The sequence below is a fragment of the Theropithecus gelada genome, chromosome 3 (assembly GCF_003255815.1).
Source record: "Theropithecus gelada isolate Dixy chromosome 3, Tgel_1.0, whole genome shotgun sequence".
In the NCBI taxonomy this organism is placed as follows: domain Eukaryota; kingdom Metazoa; phylum Chordata; class Mammalia; order Primates; family Cercopithecidae; genus Theropithecus; species Theropithecus gelada.
The window spans coordinates 2,043,379-2,067,538 of NC_037670.1; the positions used below are offsets into that span (position 1 = coordinate 2,043,379).

Consider the following 24,160-nt stretch of genomic DNA (forward strand, 5'->3'; position numbering starts at 1 on the left):
AATACAGGAGATAACATTTTAACTGATATTTGAATTTTCTTTTATGGTGCTATAATTTAACTTGTTATTGTTTTATTTATTTTTCTTTAGAAATGGCATTTCACTACATTGCCCAGGATGGAGTATAGTAGCTATTCACAGACTTAATTATAGCTCACTGCAGCCTCACATTACTGGGCTCAAGCAATCCTCCTGCCTCAGCCTCCTCCTGGGTAGTGGGGACTACAGGTACACACTGCATGCCCAAATCTGTCCTTTTAGTTCATGTATTTTCTGCAAAAGCTTATCCATTCATTTAATCTTCTTAGGTAGTTTACACATGGTTTTATACCTTTCATTTGCACCAAATTTTAGCACTTAACTTAGAACAAACCATATTCATTGTTGTGATTATTATTACAGGTTTGAGCATTCCTAACCCAAAAATCAAAAATCCGAAATGCTCTAAAATCCCAAATTTTTCAGTGGCTACATGACACCACAAGTGGGAAATTCCACACCTGGCCTCATGTGATGGGCTGTAGCCAAAACTGTTACATGCACAAAACTGCTTAAAATGTGGTATAATAGGCCGGGCGCGGTGGCTCAAGCCTGTAATCCCAGCACTTTGGGAGGCCGAGACGGGCGGATCACGAGGTCAGGAGATCGAGACCATCCTGGCTGACACGGTGAAACCCCGTCTCTACTAAAAAATACAAAAAACTAGCCGGGCGAGGTGGCGGGCGCCTGTAGTCCCAGCTACTCCGGAGGCTGAGGCAGGAGAATGGCGTGAACCCGGGAGGCGGAGCTTGCAGTGAGCTGAGATCCGGCCACTGCACTCCAGCCTGGGCGGCAGAGCGAGACTCCGTCTCAAAAAAAAAAAAAAAAAAAAAAAAAAAAAAAAAAAAAAAAAAAAAAATGTGGTATAATATTACCTTCAGGCTATGTATGTAAGTTATATATACAACAAATGAATTCTGTGTTTGGACTTCGGTCCCAGTCCCAAATTATCTTATATATGTGTAAATATTCCAAAATCTGGGAAAACCACAAAAATCTGAAACACTTCTGGTCCCAAGGCTTTCGGATAAGGGATACTCAACCTGTAGTGCTCGCTTCCAACTAGAAACTCTCTGAGTTCCTTTTAGAGACCCGAGTGGCCTGTCTTACTGGTGTCAAGGGATCACGTTCTCCTCCCCCAGCTCCGTACAACCCCTATAATTTTACAGTACAATACAGAAAACTCCTTTTCCATTTCTACCACAGTTTATGCTCCAGTATTTATTTCATAATGTAAAAGAACTCCCCTGCCACTCTGTCTCTCGTCCCGCTTTCCATTCTTGTAGGACTTACACTATGTTACAGATCTGCTTATTGTCCATTTCCCCCACTAAAATGTTAGCTCCACAAGGGCACCGTTCACCACCAAATCCTCACGCCTAGAACAGGACCAAGAACATGGTTAGTGCTCAGTATGGGTTGACTGAATGAATGTGGCTATTTATTACCATTCCTCCCTTTATAAGATGCTGAAGACAATTCTCCATAGATCTCTTTCTACCTATCTGTGAACAGAGGCAATGACTGCCTTTGTTTTGCAACATCTTTTCAAGGATATCTGTATAACAGCTTTCAGAGACAGAGATAGTGCCTCCTTCAAGAGAAAAGGCTAGACCACTTACTGTCTAATAAGGATCCCTAAGTCCAAGGTTCCTCTCCTCTAATACAACTCACTGCATGCACAGGCTTTCCCTGGTCTTCTCTGCATTATCCCATAGCAACAGATACTCAGGGGATAAGCACAAATGCAAATGCTCTGGCTACTGCTGCTGCTGTAAGAAACTGGCCTTTGTCTCTGACCCAGGAGACTCGTGTCTTTGGCCAGTATCTGTGAAACCATGGCAGATTAAGGTTAATTTGTTAGCCTGCAAATAAGGTAACTCTCAGGCCCCACTCAGCGTTTGCCAAAGGGGCAAAGTGAGAGCAAGTTTGTTTTGGTAAGGTCTTTTAGGCTCTACAAAACTCCAAAAGGTTTGTCATAGTTTTCCAAGAAAAAAAAGATAACAGAACAGTGAAAGTAAGTAAACCCTTTTCCTCAAGTACTCTCTAATCCCTGTAAGGGATCATCTTTTCTATAACATCTGAGTAAAGCTGTCGTTTTATTTTTCTAAAATAAATGTTTTACTTTGTGATTAAAACATTGACAAGTGGGTGTCTTTCTTTGACTATTATGCCAAGAGGCACTTTGTACACTTTCTTAATGGTCTGACTGAGATCTTTGTTTTCACTTTGAAAACCTCTGACTATCTTCCTTAACTATGTTTTCTGTGTATTTCATCTGGAACTCCCGTCATTATGATATGAATCGCCACAATCTATTTTCTGAGTTCATTAAGTTTTGTCTGTACTGCTGTTAATTGTTTAATCTATTTAGGTCTTAGTTTTGATGTCCTTTTTTTTTTTTAACCAATTTGTGCTGCCTGAAGTAGTTTTTTAAAGGAAAATAAACATATGAGGGCTTTAATCCTCTTGAAAAATGAAACACTAACATTTAAAGAGTGCCAAGCATGCAGTCCTCACATTCTGAGAAAGTCCATCTCACCAGGGAATATATCTTGAGGTCATTAGTAACTAGTAGAACACAGAGTTAAACATTTCCATTTAGATGAAGAAAACAGGGCAAAACTAACTGATTTTCTCAAATTCAATTACTGGCAAAATAAAGGTGGTGGGAACCATTAAGGTACATATGCTCATTTTGCAACTCCAAAAACCAACCAACCAAAAACCAGAAATCTGTCATTTTTAGCAGCTAGACAGTGTCTAACGAACTCATGTTCTTCATAAAGGTCATCATAAAATTATTTTTAGCATAAGAAATGTTTCAACCCTTGCTTTCCCCTTTATTGAATGAAATGTTTAGTGGGCTAAGAAATCCAGTAACTCCCATGCTACAAGCTGCACAAGAGAGATACAGTGCAGACAGGAGTGTCCAGATTGCCAAAAAGTAGAATTCCCAAAGACATTTTGTTCATTTAAAATACTTTGATGTCACTAGAGTCTGAGCAGATACAGTGCGATTAATGAAACTCTAGATAACCTGTAGTGTCCTATTGGCCTTTTTTTACTAAGTAAGTGGAATGGTTAAACATGTAGTACTAAAAATCAAAGAACACTCCTGAATACGAGTTCATTAATGTAACTGTGAGATCAGCTTACTGGGCTGTTTACCCACTGGTTACTTCTGCTTTCCAAGAGCCTTGGGGAAAGTCAAAAATATTCATAGATGAGAAAAGATGAACCAGCTTTTCATGAATTATGGAAAGAGATTTAAGGAAAAAAAAAATCTTGTAAGAGGCAGCTAAGCCTTCTTCACCACACCAACAAGGGCGGGTCTCAGGAACTGCCCATGCAGCTTGAACCTCACTTTAGTAACCAGAACCACTGGGCTCAGCTCTTTCCCCTAAACCAGCATGTGGAACAAGACCTCATGCTAGATCTTCCTGTGATTCGTAAGTGTGACGGTTGGGTTTTCACGCTGGGTTTTCATGTGTGAGAAATGCCTCCCTCAAACCTTGTTACAACACTGGCACATTGCCTGTCGGATGTGAACAAAGATGAAAAAAAGACCGCATGCTCATAAGGGTGGAACTTGGCACTGACAGGGTTCGGCTTGGCAGTGCTTGCTGAACACTTCCTGAATCTGGACTTCACTCATTGTGAGAGTCTCACAGAGGTTCTTCAGGTGAGGGTTATTGTCTTTAATTTCTTCTTCTGGAACACACAGTGTTGCCTTCTCCAAAACATCTGCCACCTCTAACGAGTCCTTGCAGAAGCCCTGAATGCTATACATATTTGCCGCCTCCACCAATATTTGGCTGCTCTGCTGCGAGCCCTCAGTATCTGCCAATGCTTGCTTATCTTCTTCCACAGCCTCCTTCAGCTGCTCTTCCGACTTGACTTCTTCCATGAGTATCTTGTCTGTAGAGGGAGTATCTGTCCCCCATTTGGTTTGGATCCACGTCCTCTTCCAAGTGCTGGCAACTGTTCTTTTGTTTTGTAGTTGTGTGCAGAACTGAGAAGGTCTGGAGACACTGCCAACACCGGGAGACTGCGCGGCACCAGCCTCACGCATGGAGCCACCATGGCTGCCCCGCGATGATGATATAAGTTTCCCCTTGCCTGTCACTCTATGCTTCTATGACATGTTTTAAATTATTTTTATTCCTTCAATATAATTATCAAATACATCTTATATCTACTTTTGTTCCTTATGACATAGATTCAGAGAGCTCAGAGCTATTTCCACTGCCTCACTTCTCATCCTCAGTGCTCCTAATTTTAAAATTGGGTCCTGGGTTGCGATCCCTGCTGAAGTTCTCACAATAATTAAAGTCTATTTGCTGGTTAAAGTTGCTCTGTTTTGGATACATACTTTTGTTCTTCTAACAGTAATTACACAGCAGGGCAAATTACTCCTTGCATAAATACATAGTTTAGAACAGTGGAGTCATTGTAAGGTACAGGAGGACACTTATCTCTACTTATTCCAGGAAAGATCACAGGAATGAAGATATAGCCATGTCTTAAATTGTGTATTTTTTGTCCTCATTCAGGTACAAAGCTTTAGGTCCATATAATATAATCAGTATCAGATTTTTTTTTTTTTGGAGACAGAGTGTTTTGCTCCTGTTGCTCAGGCTGGAGTGCAATGGCGCAATCTTGGCTAACTGCAACCTTCACCTCCCAGGTTCAAGTGATTCTCCTGCCTCAGCCTCCCTAGTAGCTGGGATTATAGGCGCCCGCCACCACGCCCACCTAATTTTTTGTATTTTTAGTAGAGACAGGTTTTCACTATGTTGGCCAGGCAGGTCTCGAACTCATGACCTCAGGCGATCCCCCTGCCTCAGCCTCCCAAAGTGCTGGGATTACAGGCGTGAGCCACATAAATAAAACAGGTACAATCTAATTCAAAACAAAAAAGGCAACATCTGTTTTAAAATATTTTTTATCTCAATGGAAAACCAAAGATTATGCTGACATCGGTATGATTAGAAAAAAATTCTTTAGTGTTTGGAAGTGAATCCTTCTCTGTCTGATAATTCTGCTTCTAGTCATGGAATATTCTAATGGCATCAGGTTTACCCTACCATCTTAACAAACTGAAAGGTCAGACAAATATATGAACGAAAGGTTTTCAGACACTAGATGACAGGCAAACAGCAGATTAACTCCTGAAAGAAGGGAAACAAATAGTCTTTCCTAGAGTGTCCCAGCTCACTGCTGGGAGAGTTTTAAAGTCATGGCACAGGGAGAGGCCACTCAAACAGAACCTAGCTGACTTGGTGAACTGAGGAGACAGCATTTGGAGTTCAGGGAGGCCAATGTGATCAGGATCTGCATGGCAAAATATCATGCAAATGCTACGAAGGGCAGAGGGCTACAAAGAAAAAGCTCCAAGTATCTGCAGAGGGTTGCCTTGAGTGTGGCTGACTACTGCACATGCATATGAGGAAACTACCCAAGATGAGAGAAAGAACCACCAAGTAACATGTAGAATCACAGCACAAAGGACGGGAGGAAGAAATGTAAGAATCCTGTTTAAGATTCTTATGTGTAAAGTGGTATAATACTATTGTTTTAATTTTTCTTTTTTCTGTAAAGTGGCATACTACTATTTGAAGGTAGGTAAGTTAAAGATGTATTCTGTAAACCCCAGAACAACCAGTAACAAAAACCAAACAAAACAAAACAAAGAGGTATAGCTAACAAGCTGATAGTGGAGATAAAGGTGTGGTCATAAAGAAGGCAAGAAAAGAGGAGAGAAGGAACTAAGACAAGATGAGATAAACACAAAGAGCAAGATGGCAGGGGTAAACTTTCCCTTATCAAAAATCACATTAGGCTGGGCATGGTGGCTCATGCCTGTAATCCCAGCACTTTGGGAGGCTGACGCGGGTGGATCATCGGAGGTCAGGAGTTCAAGACCAGCCTGACCAACATGGAGAAACCTCGTCTCTACTAAAAATACAAAAAAATTAGCCGGGCATGGTGGTGCATGCCTGTAATTCCAGCTACTTGGGAGGCTGAAGCAGGAGAATTGCTTGAACCCGGGAAGCAGAGGTTGTGGTGAGCCGAGATCGTGCCATTGCACTCCAGCCTGGGCAACAAGAGTGAAACTCTGTCTCCCAAAAAAAAAAAAAAAAAAAAAAAAAAACCACCTTAAATATAAGTGCTATAAACAGTCTGATTAAATGTCAGAGATTAGCAGAGTAGATGAAAAAACAAGACCCCACTTCATGTTGTCTGTAAAAAATTTACTATAAAGATACATATATGTTAAAAACTAATGAAAGGAAGAGGATACTCTGAAACAATGCAAAAGAGCTTAAGTGGTTATACAAATGTTAGACAAAGTAAACTTAAGAACATGGACCAGACCGGGCGCGGTGGCTCAAGCCTGTAATCCCAGCACTTTGGGAGGCCGAGACGGGCGGATCACGAGGCCAGGAGATCGAGACCATCCTGGCTAACACAGTGAAACCCCGTCTCTACTAAAAAAATACAAAAAACTAGCCGGGTGAGGTGGCAGGTGCCTGTAGTCCCAGCTACTCGGGAGGCTGAGGCAGGAGAATGGCGTGAAGCCGGGAGGCGGAGCTTGCAGTGAGCTGAGATCCGGCCACTGCACTCCAGCCTGGGCGACAGAGCTAGACTCCATCTCAAAAAAAAAAAAAAAGAACATGGACCATATTACCAAGAACAGAGAGGGGTATCTCATCATAAAAAAGGGGTTAATTCTTCAAGAAGACACAGCAATCCTAAATATGTATATACTGATAACACTGCTTCAAAACACGTAAGACAAAATTTGACAGAACTGAAAGGAGAAACAAATTCACAATGATATTTGGAGATTTCAGGATTCCTCACTTAGTAATTGACAGAGAAGTGATTTTTAAAACGTCAGTAAAGACAGAAAACTTGAATGATGCTATCAACCAACTTGACCTATCTGACTCTGGTAGAACACTCAACCCAATAAAAACATAATACATATTCCACCTGACAAAATGATAATGGTAGTAACTTATATACAGATAATGCCTATTACGCACTAAGTACTTTTACAATGCTATTTTGTATAATTCTCACAAGTCTATCAGGTAGTACACTTATGATATTTACAAATGAGGAAGCTGAGGTCTGAATATGTTAAGTAACTTGAATAATGTTGCAGTCACTTACATAATAAAGACAAGAATTGGAACCCAGGTCTGTGCACTTAAATCCAAAGCCTGAGCTGTTGACTATGCTACAACTACCTCAGTAAGCCAAAGAGAGGACTGAAGACTCTTCAGAAGAACACCAATCCCTCTGACTCTGGAGGTCTGTAGGCCAGTCAAAGACAGGAAAACCCTACTCATTTCCTTTATTGTTTTGCTTACAACATGCTTCCCTCCCACACATACTTATCCAAAGAGACAATTTGCTTAAAAAAAAAATCCCCTTTTAAAATATAAATGACAATTAATTCTACTAGCTAGTTATGATCATAGAAGTTACTAAAATCAACACTTGGTTGTTTTTCTCTAAGTTTTCTAAAAATCAACCCCTACTAAGAGGCCAGAAGTTTGGATTAGAGAGGGGAAAGTGAGAGACAGTTCAGGTGTTCGATACACAGGGAGGAGGTGAGTTATGTCTGAACAGCCGATAGGGATTCAGTGAAAGATGAAAGAAGTGAAGAAGAAGGAAATATGGAAAACAACAACAACCTCATCCACATTACAGTTTATAGTTCTGGCTAGGGCTCAAATGGCAAGTGCTTGCTCTTCAATTTAAAGTCACCTTGTGTTTGTTTTAATCAGGGTCTCACTCTTCACCCAGGCTGGAGTACAGTGGCACAATCACAGTTTACTGCTGCCTTAACCTCCCAGACTGAAAGGATCCTCCCACCTCAGCCTCCACAGTAGATAGGGCTACAAGCACTAGTTCGGTTGATTTTTTTTTTAAGAGATGGGATCTCACTATGTTGCCCGGACTGCTCTTCAACTCTTGGGATCAAGCAATCCTCCTGCCTCATTTCAGTCTCCAGAACACTGGGATTACAAGCACGAGCCAGTGGACCGAGCTTCGCCTTATGTTTTTAATACAGAAATAAAGCTGTGTTTCAGGTATAGCAAGCAGACCATGATTGTCAAGCCTTCCATTGCCCATCACCCAATCTCTCTCCCTCTCTCTCTTTTTTTTTTTTTTTTGAGAAGGAGTCTCACACTCTGCTGGCCAGGCGGGAGTACATTGGTACAATCTCGGCTCGCTGCAACGCTGCCTTCCAGGTTCAAGTGATACTCCTGCCTCAGCCTCCTGAGTAGCTGGGATTACAGGCACAGGCCACCGTGCTCGGCCAATTTTTGTATTTTCAGTAGAGACAGGTTTCACCATGTTGGCCAGGCTGGTCTCGAACTCCTGGCCTCAAGTGATCTGCCCATCTCGGCCTCTGAAAGTGTTGGAATTACAGCCGTGAGCCACTGCACCTGGCTTGTCTCCATGCTTCTTCCACAGCCTGCAGAACCGTGAGCCAAATGAACCTCTTTCCTTTGCAAGTGACCCAGCCTCAGGTATTACTTTGTAGTAATGCAAACGGATAAAGCCATTGTTTTATGTCCCTTACAGGATAGTTACCAAATTCAGGAAAATTTACACTGATACAATACTTTTACTCAATTGAAAATCCATATTCCAATTTTCTCAACTGTTCACAATGTTCCCAGCCTTTGTTTCTCTCGCATGACATTTTTGAAGAACACAGGCCAGATATCTTGCTGAATGCCATTTAGATTGGGTTTCCCAGTTGTTTCCTCATGACTGGATTCAGGTTGTTAAAAATTTTCGGCTTAGACATTTCATAAATGATGTTGTGTTCTCAAAGTGTCGTGTCTGGAAGCACATGACATCTATCCTTGCCTCCTACATCACCATTTTATAGTTACCATTTCTCCATTTATAATTAATAAATAATCTGGCTGGGCATAGTAACTCATGCCTGTACTCCCAGCACTTTGAGGCTGCAGTGGTGGGATCACTTGAGGTCAGGAGTTCAAGACCAGCCTAGGCAACATAGCGAGACCCATCTCCTGTCTCCACAAAAAAAGGAAAAAAAGAAAAATAAATAAATAAATAAATAATTCATAGGCAGTTAATTTGAGATCATGTTCATAACTTGTTCCCTAGGAAACTCCCTCCCCTCATCCCAGATTTAGCACCCAGATAAACTTTACTTGAATCAATTTTTACTACTAACATGACTACAACTTTTTTTTTTTTTGACATGAAGTCTTGCTCTTGTTGCCCAGGCTGGAGTACAATGGCATGATCTCAGCTCACCGCAACCTCCGCCTCCTGGGTTCGAGCGAGTCTCCTGCCTCAGCCTCCCAAGTAGCTGGGATTACAGGCATGCACCACCATGCCCAGCTAATTTTGTATATTTTTAGTAGAGACGGGGTTTCTCCATGTTGGTCAGGTTGGTCTCGAACTCCCAACCTAAGGTGATCCACCCACCTCGGCCTCCCAAAGTGCTGGGATTACAGGCGTGAGCCCCTGCGCCAGCTGTATTTCTCTATTTTACTAGTTAAATTAACACATGGATTGTGATTTTGTTTAATCAGTTATACTCCATTTATTGTCCTTATTTATTGATTTCTTCACTTTATTTTTTTTTTAAGAGGGGGCCTCGCTTCGTGCAATCTCTTGTCTCTCCCAGGTTCAAGCAATTCTCCCGACTCCACCTCCCAAGTAGCTGGGATTACAGGCGCACACCTCCACACCTCACTAATTTGGTATTTTTAGTAGAGACGGGGTTGCACCATGTTGACCAGGCTGGTCTTGAACTCCCAACCTTAGGTGATCTGCCTGCCTTGGCCTCCCAAAGTGCTGGGATTACAGGCGCGAGCCACCGTGCCCAGCCTTATTGTCCTTATTTATTTTGATACTCAAACTTATCCCACACTTGACCAGTGGAAATTCCTCCAAGCTGGCTTCTGGATCTTCTGAAATGTCCCCAAAATATTGAAGGGGCCCTTTTTTCCCTGTCCCAGCCCCAGAATCAGTCATTTCTCCAAGCAGCCCTGGTTCACTTTAATGAATAATAGTATTTAGAATCTAAGGTCTGGGTGGTATTGGTATTTTAACTCTAAAAAAGAAAAGATACGCTTTGTAGGATCACTGTCTTCAGATCTGTTCGTGAATGAGGTACAAAAGATGATACTTGGGATGACAAGATTATAGGAGTTCTGAAAGAAAAGGGCACTTTGAAATGTATAAGCAAATATCTCAGCTTGGCCAACCACTGTGACTTCCTCTATACAGCTCACTCACCCTGACTGTGGAGACTAAAACACTTTAACTGAGTCTTTACAGTCAAGATATTCCATGTACTTTCTCTGAAGGCGTATCCAACTCTACAAGAATGTGAAAATATTCTTCAAATTCCGTAGAAGGTTATTTGTATTTTGCCTGCTACCAAGCTCCTATGTATGGCGTAAAAGCTTTCCTTTATGCTACTAACAGAAACAAGTAAAATATCAAGAGCAAGGGCATCACGGACTAAGGAAGATAAAGAATACGGAATACAAAAAGTCTGTTTCTAGTCTAGACCCAATACATTAAAACTGCACTCAGGCTAACCTTATCCACACACAATGGCCAAAGAAGTAATCAGTGTGAAATGCAAAATTTACCTGGCTAAGTTATATTAAGTGGTCTGTGAAACAAAGATACAATGGAATCTTCTTTTCTAACATGAATTTTTAAATACTTTAAGGTCTTTATCCCCAAAAGCTTTCTACAGACAAAAAGCAACTAAAGAACAAAAAATCGAAAGGACATAACTACCATCAAAAACATGGGGGACGGGGAGAGACAAGAACAAAGGTAAAAACCATTCTGCATACATATTTTTGAAATAAAAGTCACCTGGATTGTTTCTTTTTTAAATTAATGAATTTTTTTTAGAGATAGTGTCTCACTCTGCTGTCCAGGCCGGAATACAGTGGCACAATTACAGCTCACTACAGCCACTAACTCCTGGGCTCATGTAATCTTCCTACCTTAGTCTTCCAAGTAGCTGGGATTATAGGTAGGTACAAGCCACGGCACCCAGCTCCAGAATTGTTTCTGTTTAAAGTACAGCCTCTGCACTAAATTGTAAATCTCCTTTCCATAGTATAATGCACACTGTACAAAGGCTTTTGAGACACAGGTTTTTAAAACCACCAAGGAGAGTCAGTGAATATAAATGACAATTATGTACTTAAGTAACAGAAACTTAATTATATATATATATTTACTATTGATTATATATATTAAATAACCTAGGTTTCTGAAGTGTACACATTGAATAAAGGAATATACTGGAAAAATATTGACCCAGGAGTTAGGAGACCCGAGTTCTTATACACAAACTCACTGTGCAGCTTTGGGTAAATCAGTTAACCTTTATGGACTTTCATAATGTCATCTGCAAAATCAGGCTATTAGAGCTGATAATTTTATAATTTTCTTACTATTTTATCTGTTATCATAAATACTTATCATTTCACTACATACCATCAGTAAACAGACTTTAAGCTAAATAGGAATTAAGGATTTTTTTTTTTTTTTTTTTTTTTGAGACAGAGTCTCGCTCTGGAGTGCAGTGGTGCAATCCTGGCTCACCACAAGCTCCACCTCCCAGGTTCACGCCATTCTCCTGCCTCAGCCTCCCGAGTAGCTGGGACTACAGGTGCCCGCCACCACTCCCAGCTAATTTTTTTTGTTTTCTTGTATTTTTAGTGGAGACAGGGTTTCAATGGCCTTGTGCTCCCTGCAAGATTATTCTATCAGAAGAATAACTTGCATTTTAAAAAAGCTAACACTTTCTGGAGATCTACTGTGTGTGTCAGGCACTGTGCTAAGCTCTTTACATGCATTAACTCATTGAATCCTCATCACATGCCTCTGGTAGGTATTACTGTCCCTCACTGTGGACAAGACTTGGAGTTGTTAGTCTGCCCAGGGTCACAAAGCTGGTAAATGACAAAGCTAGGACTCAAACCAGGAGTGACTCCAAAGTCACCTTACTAACCACCTGGCTATCCCACCTCCTAATAAATAAATCATGAGCCCAATACATTCTTATCTAATCTCTGGCAAGTACTAATTTTTTTCTCCTTTATAGTAGAGACAAAATTGCTACAACTGGCAGCCAACCAAGAAACAACTCATTTTTGTACTTTTTCTAGAGACAGGGTTTCACCATGTTGCCCGGGCTGGTCTCAAACTCCCAAGCTCAGGTGATCCATCCGTCATGGCCTCCCAAGTGGCCTCCCAAAGTGCTGAGATTATATAGGTGTGAGCCACTGCACCTGGTATCCAATCCATGTCTTACAGAGAAGTGTGTTTTTGGTTCTATGCAATATTTCCTTTTATTTCCTTATAATAAAACAAAAGGAAACACCAAAAGTCACAAAACCTAGAAGACCGGCAAGGATCTTAAGGGGTAACACTGTCTTATTATTCATTCTGTTGCCTCCAGGGGAGAAGACCTCATTACAATTACCATAGGGTAGGAAGTGGGGAGCAAGTGAGGGGGCTCCCAGAGAACAGGTCTTCTGACAGCATCAGTGGTGGTTCCCAGTCTCTCCCATTATTTCACATTGACTGCATAACTGAGTAACAACATAAATTTTCAGAGACTGAAGCCTAACAGAGATGCTTTCCTGCTTCATGTTGGGCCACTTCAACTGGCTAGGCTGCTCAATTGTAGAACAACTGTGACTTAAGTGACAATCCTCTTGCTGGTTACATGGCATTTTAAGAAGCAGGGTGAATATGATCACCTACATACAAACCCATGCACTGGAAAATAGCTACTACGGCTCACTCTCATGCCCCCAGGAGCCCAACGTGGGCCTTTTCCTATATTTTCTCAATACACTTTCTCAAGACACAAGTTGTCTCTCAAATAAGCTCTCGAGCAGAAGATCTCTCTCAGATGACTTTCAAGCCTAGAAATCACCATTTCTGACAAGCTGTGAACAGTGAGGGTATTACACCACAGAACAAACCAGGATCCACAAATAAAGGCACAAAAAACAAAACATCCAAAGAGACAGTCATTTGGATGGGGATGAATTTCATAAACAAAACTACCTATTTCAATTCTCTTTATTCCTCCTATAAACAAATGTCTCTAAAACACAATGTCTTTCAACCAAAGGAGTATTGGTTTCATATATTGTCTGACCCTCAAACCCACTTTCAGTCTCAAATCTGAGCTGATGTTCTCAAAAAGTTGATAGATATTACAAAGCTGAGCCTGTGAGCATTGTGGATCTACTCTGTGTCTCACTCAGGCAGAGAAGAAAAAAAGAGTATCAGAACATTACCCTTCTTTGATCCGACCCTGGAAGATGCACTGAAGAATTTCTTCACTGTGGTAACCTCGCGGGTCTTCTCGTTGGTTTTCTTTTCTTCAAACTTGGAGAATGTGAGGGATTGGGCCCCTTGGCTGCTCTGACTGCTGGCAAAGGCCTCTTCTTCCTCCCGCTGGAGTCTGCAATTCAAGAAAGGATTAGAATGATCTAGATATTCTCCAAGGTTCTCTGTATCTGAAGGTTATTACTCCATTAATTCAGGAGGATCTAAAGATTTTAGAACTAGAGACTAAATATACCAAATCAGCCTGAGGTCTCACATAGCTACAGGATGGGCTGCTCTTCATGCACTACAGATTTCAAATGGGATCTTCTCATGCTCATTCAGCAACTGCTCTAGGGCCACATGAAAGAAATCAAGTCTAGTCCTTTTCCCTAACAAGCTCAAGGTTAGAACAGACAAAAAGGTAAGTAAACTGCCACATAATGGGACAGCTGCTACATTAGAGAGTAAAAATTGAGTGCTGTGAGAACACAGGAAAGAACAACTCAATCTGCTGGGGGAGTCTGTTGGGGCCTTACAACAGTGATGTTTGGGCTGGGTCTTAAAGGATACATAGGATCCTTTTTTGTTTGTTTTTTATTGAGACAGAGTGTCACTCCATCACCCAGGCTGGGGTGCAATGGTACGATCTTGGCTCACTACAACCTCTGCCTCCCAAGTTCAAGCAATTCTCCTCCCTCAGCCTTCCAAGTTATTGAGACTATAGGCACACACCACCACGCCTGACTAATAAGGCTGAATAGTATTCTAAGTGAAAGGATATTCCAGGAAGAAGGAACTACAGATGTGCAAGCCTGTGGTTTGCTTCACAACAAGGTGAATGTAGCCAGAGCACTGGGCGTGTAATGAACTGTGATGCTGGATACATAGGAAGGCACCAGAGGGTAAGGAATCTTGACTGCTAAGCCCACTATTCTGGATTTCATCATGTGGTGGGGAAGAAAGACTGTAAATCCAAAAAGTTATCGTTGTCAGATCTGTGCTTTAGAAAGATCATGCAGGTAGCTGTGTGAACAACCTGAAGGGTAGAGAAACTAGAGACAGGGACAAGAAGTAAGAGTATATTATAAAGGTTTAAGTAAAAGAAAATAAGTACCTGGGAAATAGGAGTATAAAAGGTAAAATTCAGAAGCCTTTTCTGAGTTGGAAGAAATAGAACTTAGTCAAGTTGTAGGTAGCAAGGGAGATAAAACAGAAATCAAGAATGAAAACAAGATTTTTTAGCTAACTTGGTAAATAGTGATGCCATTAATTGACTCAAGAGAAGGATTAGGAGGAAAATGTTCAGAATGGGGAGAATAATAAATAAAAGCAATAAAATTTGGCTTTGGATTAGCTGCATGTGAACCATCTGTAATAATTACCAGACACAGGCCGGATATGGTGGCTCACGCCTGTAATACCAGCACGCAGGGAGGCCAACGTGCTCGGCCGGATCACTTGAGTTCAGGAGTTTGAGACCAGCCTGGGCAACATGGTGAAACCCTGTCTCTACACAAAATACAAAAACTAGCTGGGCATGGTGTCATGCTCCTGTAGTCCTAGCTACTTGGGAGGCTGAAGTAGGAGGATCACTTGAGCCCAGGAAGCAGAGGTTGCAGTGAGTCAAGACTGCACCACTGCACTCTAGCAGGGATGACAGAGCAAGACCCTGTCTCAAAACAAACAAACAAAAAACTCAAGCACTATCTATAAGACAGTGGTTCTCAAAGTGTGATTCCCCAGACAGTAGGAGCAGCATCACCAGGCAACTTGTTAGAAATGCAAATTCTCTAGTCTTACTCCCAAGCTACTAAAATCAGAGACTCTGAGGGTAAGGTCCAGCAGTCACTGCTTTTACAAACTTTCCAAGTGATTTAGCAGCGTCACAATTAAAAGCAGTAAGAAACAGAAATGCCTATCTCCATTCTTCCACTCCAAGGAGCTTACTGTCTAAATTTGAGAACTAAGACTAACACAACCCAAGGAAAATAATCAGAAGTTAAGACATACACAAAATGAAGAAACTACTGAAAGCTGTTCATCAAAGGCTAACTGAGAAGAAGAGGGGAAAACATCCTTTTCCTTAATATTAAACTGATGTGCTGATAGCTCAATGCAGAAGAGAAAAATGTATTTCGACGGTGACAGAACTATGTATCCAGTCACGTCACTGTTCAACCACTCTTAGTTAAGTCCTTTTACCGCTCTGCCAGCTCCCAGTCCTCCTGCATCTCCTACAGCCTGGCCTTGTGGTACTCTTCCCTCCAGTGCTTGGAGCAGAAACCCTGCCAGGCTGGGTTGCCGTAGTAACCACATTCTTTCTTGCACAGGATCCACATGAATTCCGCCGCGTTCGGACTTCGGGCTCATCTTCTTCCTGCTAACCAATGAACAAACAACAAAGTGTTGTTGAAAATGAATCATCATTCTACTAACTAAAATCTTACCAATTATGAACAAAAAGTGAGTGATTCCATTATCTTCAAGCCGTAAGAGAGGGAAGAAGGGAATGAAGGAGGGAGGGAAGGAGGGAGGGAAAGAGGGGAGGAAGGAAGAAGAAAAAAAGGTATATATAGTAAATTCCTGCCACAGTTATATTAAAAAAAGACTTATTCCCTGCCCAAAATACAAAGAACCCATTAAGAAAGAGCTAACATTAGATTAAAGACCTAAATGTATAGGCTTGAAACTAGAAAACTCCTAGAAGAAAACTTAGGGGAAAAGCTTCCCGACACTGGATTTTGCAAGGACTTCTAGGATATGACACCAAAAGCACAGGCAACAAAAGCAAAATCAGACAAATACATTAATTCCATCAAACTTGAAAATGCTTGCACAACACAGGAACCAAAATCTAATAAGGGGTTAATATCCAGAATATAAAGGAACTCTTACCACTCAATAACAAAAAAAACCAAGATGATCTGGTTAACAAATGGGAAAAAGACTTCAATAGACAATTATCCAAAGACATACAAACAGCCAATAAACATGTGAAAAAGTGCTCAACATCACTAATTAGGGAAATGCAAATCAAAACCTTCGTACCCATTAGGATGACTACTATAAAAAAATATGCAGTTTTTGATGCAGTGGCAAATAAGCATATAAATACTTGTTCAACATTGTTCAGTCATTAGAGAAATGCAAATTAAAACCACCATGAGATATCAAATCATTAGAATGGCTAAAACAAAAAATACTGACACAGCCTGGGCAACATGGCAAAATCCAGTCTCTACCAAAAAATACAAAAAAAAAAAAAAAAAAATTAGGCAGGGATGGTGGTGCATGGATATGGTTCCAGCTACTCAGTAGGCTGAGGTGGGAGGATCACTTGAGCCCAGGAGGTGGAAGCTGCAGCAAGCCAGTATCATCACACCACTGCACTTCAGCCTGGGTGACAGAGTGAGACCCCACCTCAGAAAAAAAATAAATACTGACAATACCAAGTGGCGGCAGGGATGCAGAGCAACTACAACCCTCACACATTCCTAGTGGAATACAAAATAGTACAGACACTAGAGAAAACACTTTTATAGTTTCTCAAAAATGTATACATACAATGACCATCCAACCACACAATCCCTCTCCTGGGTATTCCCTCTAGAGAAATAAAAACTGCTATTTACAAAATTCTATACACAAACAGTTATAGTAGCATTATCTGTGATGACAAAAAATGACCACTAAAATATCTTTCAATGGGAGAATGAATAAACAAACTATGGTACATCCACACAACAGAATGCTACTCAGGAAAACAACAGGTATCAGTACACCCAACAACTTCGATGAATCTCAAAGGCTTTATGCTGACAGAAGCCAGCATCTTAGTTCCTTCTGGCTGCAGGAACAAAATACCATAAACTGGGTAGGTCACAAAAAACAGAAATTTATTTCTCACAGTTCAGGAAGCTGGCAAGTTCAAGATCAAGAAGTCAACAGATGTTGGTGTCTGGTGGTTCAATGAAGGTACCTTCTCCCTGTGTCCTCACATGGTGGGAGCGGAAGACAGGCTAGGCTCTCTGCAGTCTCTTTTAAGGGCACTTATAAGCCCCAGTCATGGGGGCTCCACTTTCATGAACCACTCACCTCCCAAAGGCTCCACCTCCTAGTAGCATCACCTTGCGGTTTCGATTTTCAACATACGAATTCGGGGGACACACAAAGATTCAGACCATAGCAGCCATCTTAAAAGTTTACACATTGTATGATTCCATTTAGGAACTAGGGGTAGGAAAGGATGTGACTATAAAGGATTAGCACAAGAAAGTTTTTGGGTGATGAAACTTCTGTATTCTGATTGTGGAGGTGTTTACATAAATCTATTAAAATTTTAAAATTCCAGCCGGGCGCAGTGGCTCATGCCTGTAATCCCAGCACTTTGGGAGGCCGAGGCAGGCGGATCACAAGGGCAGATCGAGACCATCCTGGTTAACATGGTGAAACCCTAACTCTACTAAAAATACAAAAAAATTAGCTGGGCGTGGTGATGGGCGCCTGTAGTCCCAGCTACTTGGGAAGCTGAGGCAGGAGAATGGCGTGAACCCGGAAGGTGGAGCTTGCAGTGAGCCGAGATCGCACCACTGCACTCCAGAATGGGCGACAGAGCCAGACTTCGTCTCAAAAAAAGAAAAAAGAAAAAAAAAAAAAAAAATTCCCAGAACATTATACTCCTCCCAAATAAATTTTACTCTATGATTAAAAACAAAAAAAATTGGCCAGACATCGCTCATGCCTGTAATCCCAGCACTTTCGGAGGCGGAGACGGGTGGATCACCCGAGGTTAGGAGTTCGAGACCAGCCTGGCCAACATGGCAAACGCTGTCTCTATTAAACACACAAAAATTTGTTGCCACCACTGCACTCCAGCCTGGGCAACAGAGCAAGATGCCATCTCAAAATAACAAAAAACAAAACAAAACAAAACTTGAGAGGCAATTTCTAGGTTGGATTAGGGAGAAGTACAGAACAGGAGACATGGAAACTGACCAAGAAGCAACTACAATTAGAGGACTAGAGGTAACACAGTGGGTAGCCAGGTATGGTGGCGCTGACCTGTAATCCCAGCTACTTGGGAGGCTGAGGCACAAGAATTGCTTGGACCCACGCGCAGAGACTGCAGGAAGCCGAGATCGCACCAGGGCACTCCAGTCTGGGCAACAGAGTGAAACCCTGTCTCAAAAATAAATAAATTAATTAATTAATTAATTAAATATGTAACACAGTGGGAATGGAAAGACGACAGATGGAAATCTACCTTAGAGGTAAGATCTGTAATAGTTACTTAATGAGACTTGGCAGGGAGAGGGAAATCAAATAACATTAAGAAATCCTGGCCAGGCACGGTGGCTCACGCCTGTAATCCCAGCACTTTGGGAGGCTGACACGGGCGGATCACCTGAGGTTGGGAGTTCGAGATCAGCCTGACCAACATGGAGAAACCCCGTCTCTACTGAAAATACAAAAAAATTATCCAGGCATGGTAGTGCATGCCTGTAATTCCAGCTACTCAGGAGGCTGAGGCAGGAGAATTGCTTGAACTCGGGAAGCAGAGGTTGCAGTGAGCCAAGATGGTGCAATTGCACTCCAGCCCCGGCAACAAGAGTGAAACTCTGTCTCAAAAAAAAAAAAAAAAAAGAAATCTCGACTTATTCCATCAAAAAGGGAGTAAGTGGCAGAGTCATCACTAAGCTTCCCCAATTTTTTTTTTTTTTTTTTTTAAGAAGACAGGGTCTGTCAGGCTGGAGTACAGTGGTGTGATCACAGCTCACTGCAGCCTTGACTTCCCAAGCTCAAGCAATACTCCCACCACTCAGCCACCACGCCTGGCTAACTGTTGTATTTTTTTTGCAGAGGCGGTGTTTTGCCACGTTACCCAGGTGATCCTGAACTCTAGGGCTCCACTAAGCCTACACTTAGTATGCCAAGTCCTGGGTTTCAAATTATTTTGAAAGTTTGAGCTAATCTTGCCATTATCATCCTGCTGTCCCTTCCCTTCCAAGAGAAATGGGCAAAAGGAAATACCTATTTTTTCGCATAGATCAATTCACTTTTTAAAATTTTGTACTGTAAGTATGATAGTACTAGTCCATGTTACTAAAATAAACACAGTTTGGGGAATCTGCCTAGCACATGTGCAAATACCTCCCGTGTATCAGGAAACTGTCCTCTCAATCCGCAAAGATAAGCTGGCAGCAGCTACATTTGTATAAGGTAAATGGTCCCCCAATTCAGGGTCACAGCTGATTCTCTCTGTGTTAGAGTCTTTTGCTTGGAGTTTTGGATATGGGACTAAATCGGGGCTGTTCTCTTGAATGATGGAACTGTGTAACATGATCATCTTCCATCAAGTGGTCTGAGTATCAGGACAGTCTACAGAGTGAAACAGACATACCCCCAAGAAGCAGAGAAAAGTAGAAGGCCCAGTAGGTCCTGGGTGATTTCAATCTCCCAGATCCAATCCCTGGCTAAGGTTTAGCTGCACGCCCACCCTCAGATTCTGAGACATACACACTGGTTCCCCAACTGCTTTTTTCTTTTTTTCTTAAGCTGGTTCCAGTAGAGCCAAAAGAGTCTATGCCAAAAGACTTCTACAGATGCTCTTTAAGAGCTAGAAAAACATAAAGGAGTGCTCTGTGCATTACTTGGCATACATTAAAAGCTCTATATGTATTAGACAGAAACAGTAACAATAGCTCTGAGTCTAAGAAGACTGATTTGGTGGCCAGGCGCGGTGGCTCACGCCTGTAATCCCAGCACTTTGGGAGGCCAGGACGGGTGGATCATGAGGTAAGGAGATCGAGACCATCCTGGCTAACATGGTGAAACCCCGTCTCCACTAAAAATACAAAAAATTAGCCGGGCGTGGTGGCGGGCACCTGTAGTCCTAGCTACTTGGGAGGCTGAGGCGGGAGAATGGCATGAACTGGGAAGGCAGAGCTTGCAGTGAGCCGAGATCGCGCCACTGCACTCCAGCCTGGGCAACAGAGCACGACTCCGTCTCAAAAAAAAAAAAAAAGAAAGAAGACTGATTTGATGTGGACCATGAAATCACAGGGATCAGTCGTATCTGCACTCGAACCCCAGCTTTGCCACATACTAGAAATGTGACTGTAGGCAAACTATGTAATATTTCTGAAACTCCCTTTCCTATCTCTCTCTCCAACCTCACTGCTCCTATCATTCTCCACCTTTATACCAAATTAAACCTCACAGGACCTGTGCACCCATGACCTTCACTCTCTGGTGCTACACCTGTGATTATGTCACCTTTCACTGCAAAAAGGACTTTGCAGATATAATTGAGTTGACTAATCATTAAAACAAGGAGATTATCCTAGATATCTAGATGGGCCCAATGAAGCACATGAACCCTAAAACGCAGAAGAGAACAAGGACCCAGAATGGCCAAAACAATCTTGAAACCGAATGTAAGAAAACTTATATTTCCTGATTTCAAACCTTACTACAAAGCCATGGGAATTACTACAGCGTGGTACTGGCACAAGAACAGTCATAGAAATCAACAGAATAAATTGAGATTCCACAAATAAACTCACAATTCTTCTGTCAACTGATTTTCCACAGAAGTACCAAGAGTATTCAATGGCGAAAAAAGAGTCTTTTCGGCCAAGCACGGTGGCTCATGCCTGTAATCCCACCACTTTGGGAGACTGAGGTGGGCGGATCACGAGTTCAGGAGATCGAGACCATCCTGGCGAACACAGTGAAGCCCTGTCTCTACCAAAAATACAAAAAAATTAGCCGGGCGTGGTGGTGGGCGCCTGTAATCCCAGCTACACAGGAGGCTGAGGCAGGAGAATGGCGTGAACCCAGGAGGTGGAGCTTGCAGCGAGCAGAGATCACACCACTGCACTCCAGCCTGGGCAACAGAGCCAGACTCTGTCTCAAAAAAAAAAAAAAAAAAAAAAAAGAGTCTTTTCACCAAATACTGCTGGGAAAATCGGATAGCCACATGTAAAAGAATGATGCTAGGCCGGGCGCGGTGGCTCAAGCCTGTAATCCCAGCACTTTGGGAGGCCGAGACGGGTGGATCACGAGGTCAGGAGATCGAGACCATCCTGGCTAACACAGTGAAACCCCGTCTCTACTAAAAATACAAAAAACTAGCCGGGCGAGGTGGCGGGCGCCTGTAATCCCAGCTACTCCGGAGGCTGAGGCAGGAGAATGGCGAGAACCCGGGAGGCGGAGCTTGCAGTGAGCTGAGATCCGGCCACTGCACTCCAGCCCGGGCTACAGAGCGAAACTCCGTCTCAAAAAAAAAAAAAAAAAAAAAAATAAAAAATNCGGTGGCTCAAGCCTGTAATCCCAGCACTTTGGGAGGCCGAGACGGGCGGATCACGAGGTCAGGAGATCGAGACCATCCTGGCTAACACCGTGAAACCCCGTCTCTACTAAAAAATACAAAAAACTAGCCGGGCGAGGTGGTGGGCGCCTGTAGTCCCATCTACTCCGGAGGCTGAGGCAAGAGAATGGCGTGAACCCGGGAGGCGGAGCTTGCAGCGAGCCGAGATCCGGCCACTGCACTCCAGCCTGGGCGACAGAGCGAGACTCCGTCTCAAAAAAAAAAAAAGAAGTTCTGGAGGCCCGGAGTTGCAACTGATGGGGGTTAGGAATGGCAGTCATGGAGACTGAGTCCTCATCCTGTGCAATCTGACACTATCTCCTGGTAGATAGTGCAGGAAGTGAACACTATCTCCTGGTAGATAGTGAAGGAAGACACCCAGTCGGTGTGGTGTGTAGGGGAAGAATCCGCACACATATGGTCATGGAAGTCTTCTGTGTTGATGAATGCTTGGCGTGAGCAGAGGAAAAACACCGTTTGAGGAGGTTTTTCCCTGCACAACTGGGCATATCATAGGTTCTCAAATCTTTGTTGAAAAAACAATAACTAAATGAATAAGGTTATTGTAGAGACCATAGAATAACATGGCTATAAATAAAGCAATGATACATACTAAATGCTTAATAAATACAAAAATCCCTTCCCCGGGGCCAGGTGCAATGGTTCATGCGTATAATCCCAGCACTTTGGGAGGTGAAGGTGGGAGGATGGCTTGAAGCCAAGTGTTTAAGACCAGCCTGGGCAACATAGCAAGACCCTGTCTCTATTATTTAAAAATGTTCAAAAGTCTCCTTCTCTCATGGGTGATTAGCCATTATGTTAAAATTACTCATGCTGGATGGGCGCGGTGACTCATGCCTATAATCCCAGAACTTTGGGAGGCCAAGGCGGGCAGATCACGAGGTCAGGAGTTTGAGACCAGCCTGGTCAACACAGTGAAACTCCATCTCTATTAAAAATACAAAAATTAGCTGGGCATGGTGGCATGCGCCTGTAGTCCCAGTTACTCAGGAGGCTGAGGCCGGAGAATCACTTGAACCCAGGAGGCAGAGGTTGAGGTGAACTGAGGTCCTGCCACTGCACTCCAGCCTGGGCAACAGAGAACACTGTTTCAGAAAAAAAAAAAATTATACATGCTAACCAACTTTACAAGGGAAAATAAACATCTATGGGATGGGAAAACAAACTGGGGCAAGACCACACAAGACAATACCTAACACTAAAAAGGACACACTATTAACACATGCAAAAACCTGGAGGCTCAAGAGCAACATGTTGACTTTTTTAAAAAGTGCTTCTTAAAAGGTCACATACTCTAGGATTTATACAACCTTTCCAAATGACAAAGCTACAGATATGGAGAACAAATTAGTGCTTTTTCCAGGTTAAGAGTGGTGAAAGCAAGGGAGAGGAGGGGAAGGAAAATGGTATAAACAGTTAACCCAGCAGGATTGCGTTGCTCAAATGATGCACATTCTCAGACGGGCCTGCTTGGTCAGCTGGGTTAGACTGGCCCTTGGTCAGCTTCTAGAAACTGAGGTCTTGTACTAGCCCTATGCCCTAAGTGATAAGGGTATTTTGTATGGTTACGGTACTGAACCACACTGTACCAGCTTGTCTAGGTATTTTGTGCAAATTGTATGATTTATGGTAAACACCTGCTTTCCTTTTGGAGTTGCTCTAACAGTGGTCAGTCCCAAAGGGACTATATGCCTATGTGATATGGTTTGGATCTGTGTCCCCACCCAAATGTCATGTTGAATTGTAATCCCCAGTGTTGGAAGTGGGGCCCATGAAAGGTGATCTGATCATGGGGCAGTTACTCATGAATGGTTTCGCACCATCCCCTGTGGTTCTGTGCTTGTGAGATCTGGTTGTTTAAAAGTGTGTAGCACCTTCTCTCTTGCTCCTGCTCCCACCAGGGGAGACACTTTGCTCCCTCTTTGCTTTCCACTGTGATTGGAAGCTTCCTGAGGCCTCCCTAGAAGCAGAAGCTGCAATGCTTCCCGTACAGCCTGTAGAACTGTGAGCTAATCAAACCTCCTTTCTTTATAAATGACTCAGTGTCAGGTATTTCTTTATAGCAATGTGAGAATGAACGAACGAATACACTATGTGACCAGCCTCCAGTAAAAGCCCTGGATTCTGAGGCGTACCTGAGCTTTCACAATAAAAAACACTTCACACGTGTTGCTAGAGTTTACGGCTGGGGAAGTAAGCACATCCTGGGCAACTCTGCTGGGAGAACACTCTTCGAATCTTAACAGTGCTGGTGTCCTGTAGAATCTGCTTAATGCACAACTACCCTTTATTAATCCTGCTTTGTATCCCCTCACTGCAACAAACCATAGCAAG

At 42.6% G+C, this 24,160-nt stretch overlaps 3 pseudogenes across 1 annotated transcript in view; 1 reads left to right on the top strand and 2 right to left on the bottom strand.

Moving 5' to 3' along the window:
* Nucleotides 1–24,160, bottom strand: part of LOC112620258 — a 41,999-nt pseudogene that overhangs the window by 12,907 nt on the left and 4,932 nt on the right. Inside the window, exons 2-3 of the transcript XR_003118497.1 lie at nt 15,637–15,814; nt 13,401–13,567 (exon numbers count right to left, since the gene is read on the bottom strand). The product of XR_003118497.1 is annotated as a rab5 GDP/GTP exchange factor-like (transcript). The remainder of the gene's footprint in view (nt 1–13,400; nt 13,568–15,636; nt 15,815–24,160) is intronic.
* Nucleotides 3,341–4,125, bottom strand: LOC112620259 (annotated as a pseudogene).
* On the top strand, nt 3,477–3,587 carry LOC112621984 (annotated as a pseudogene).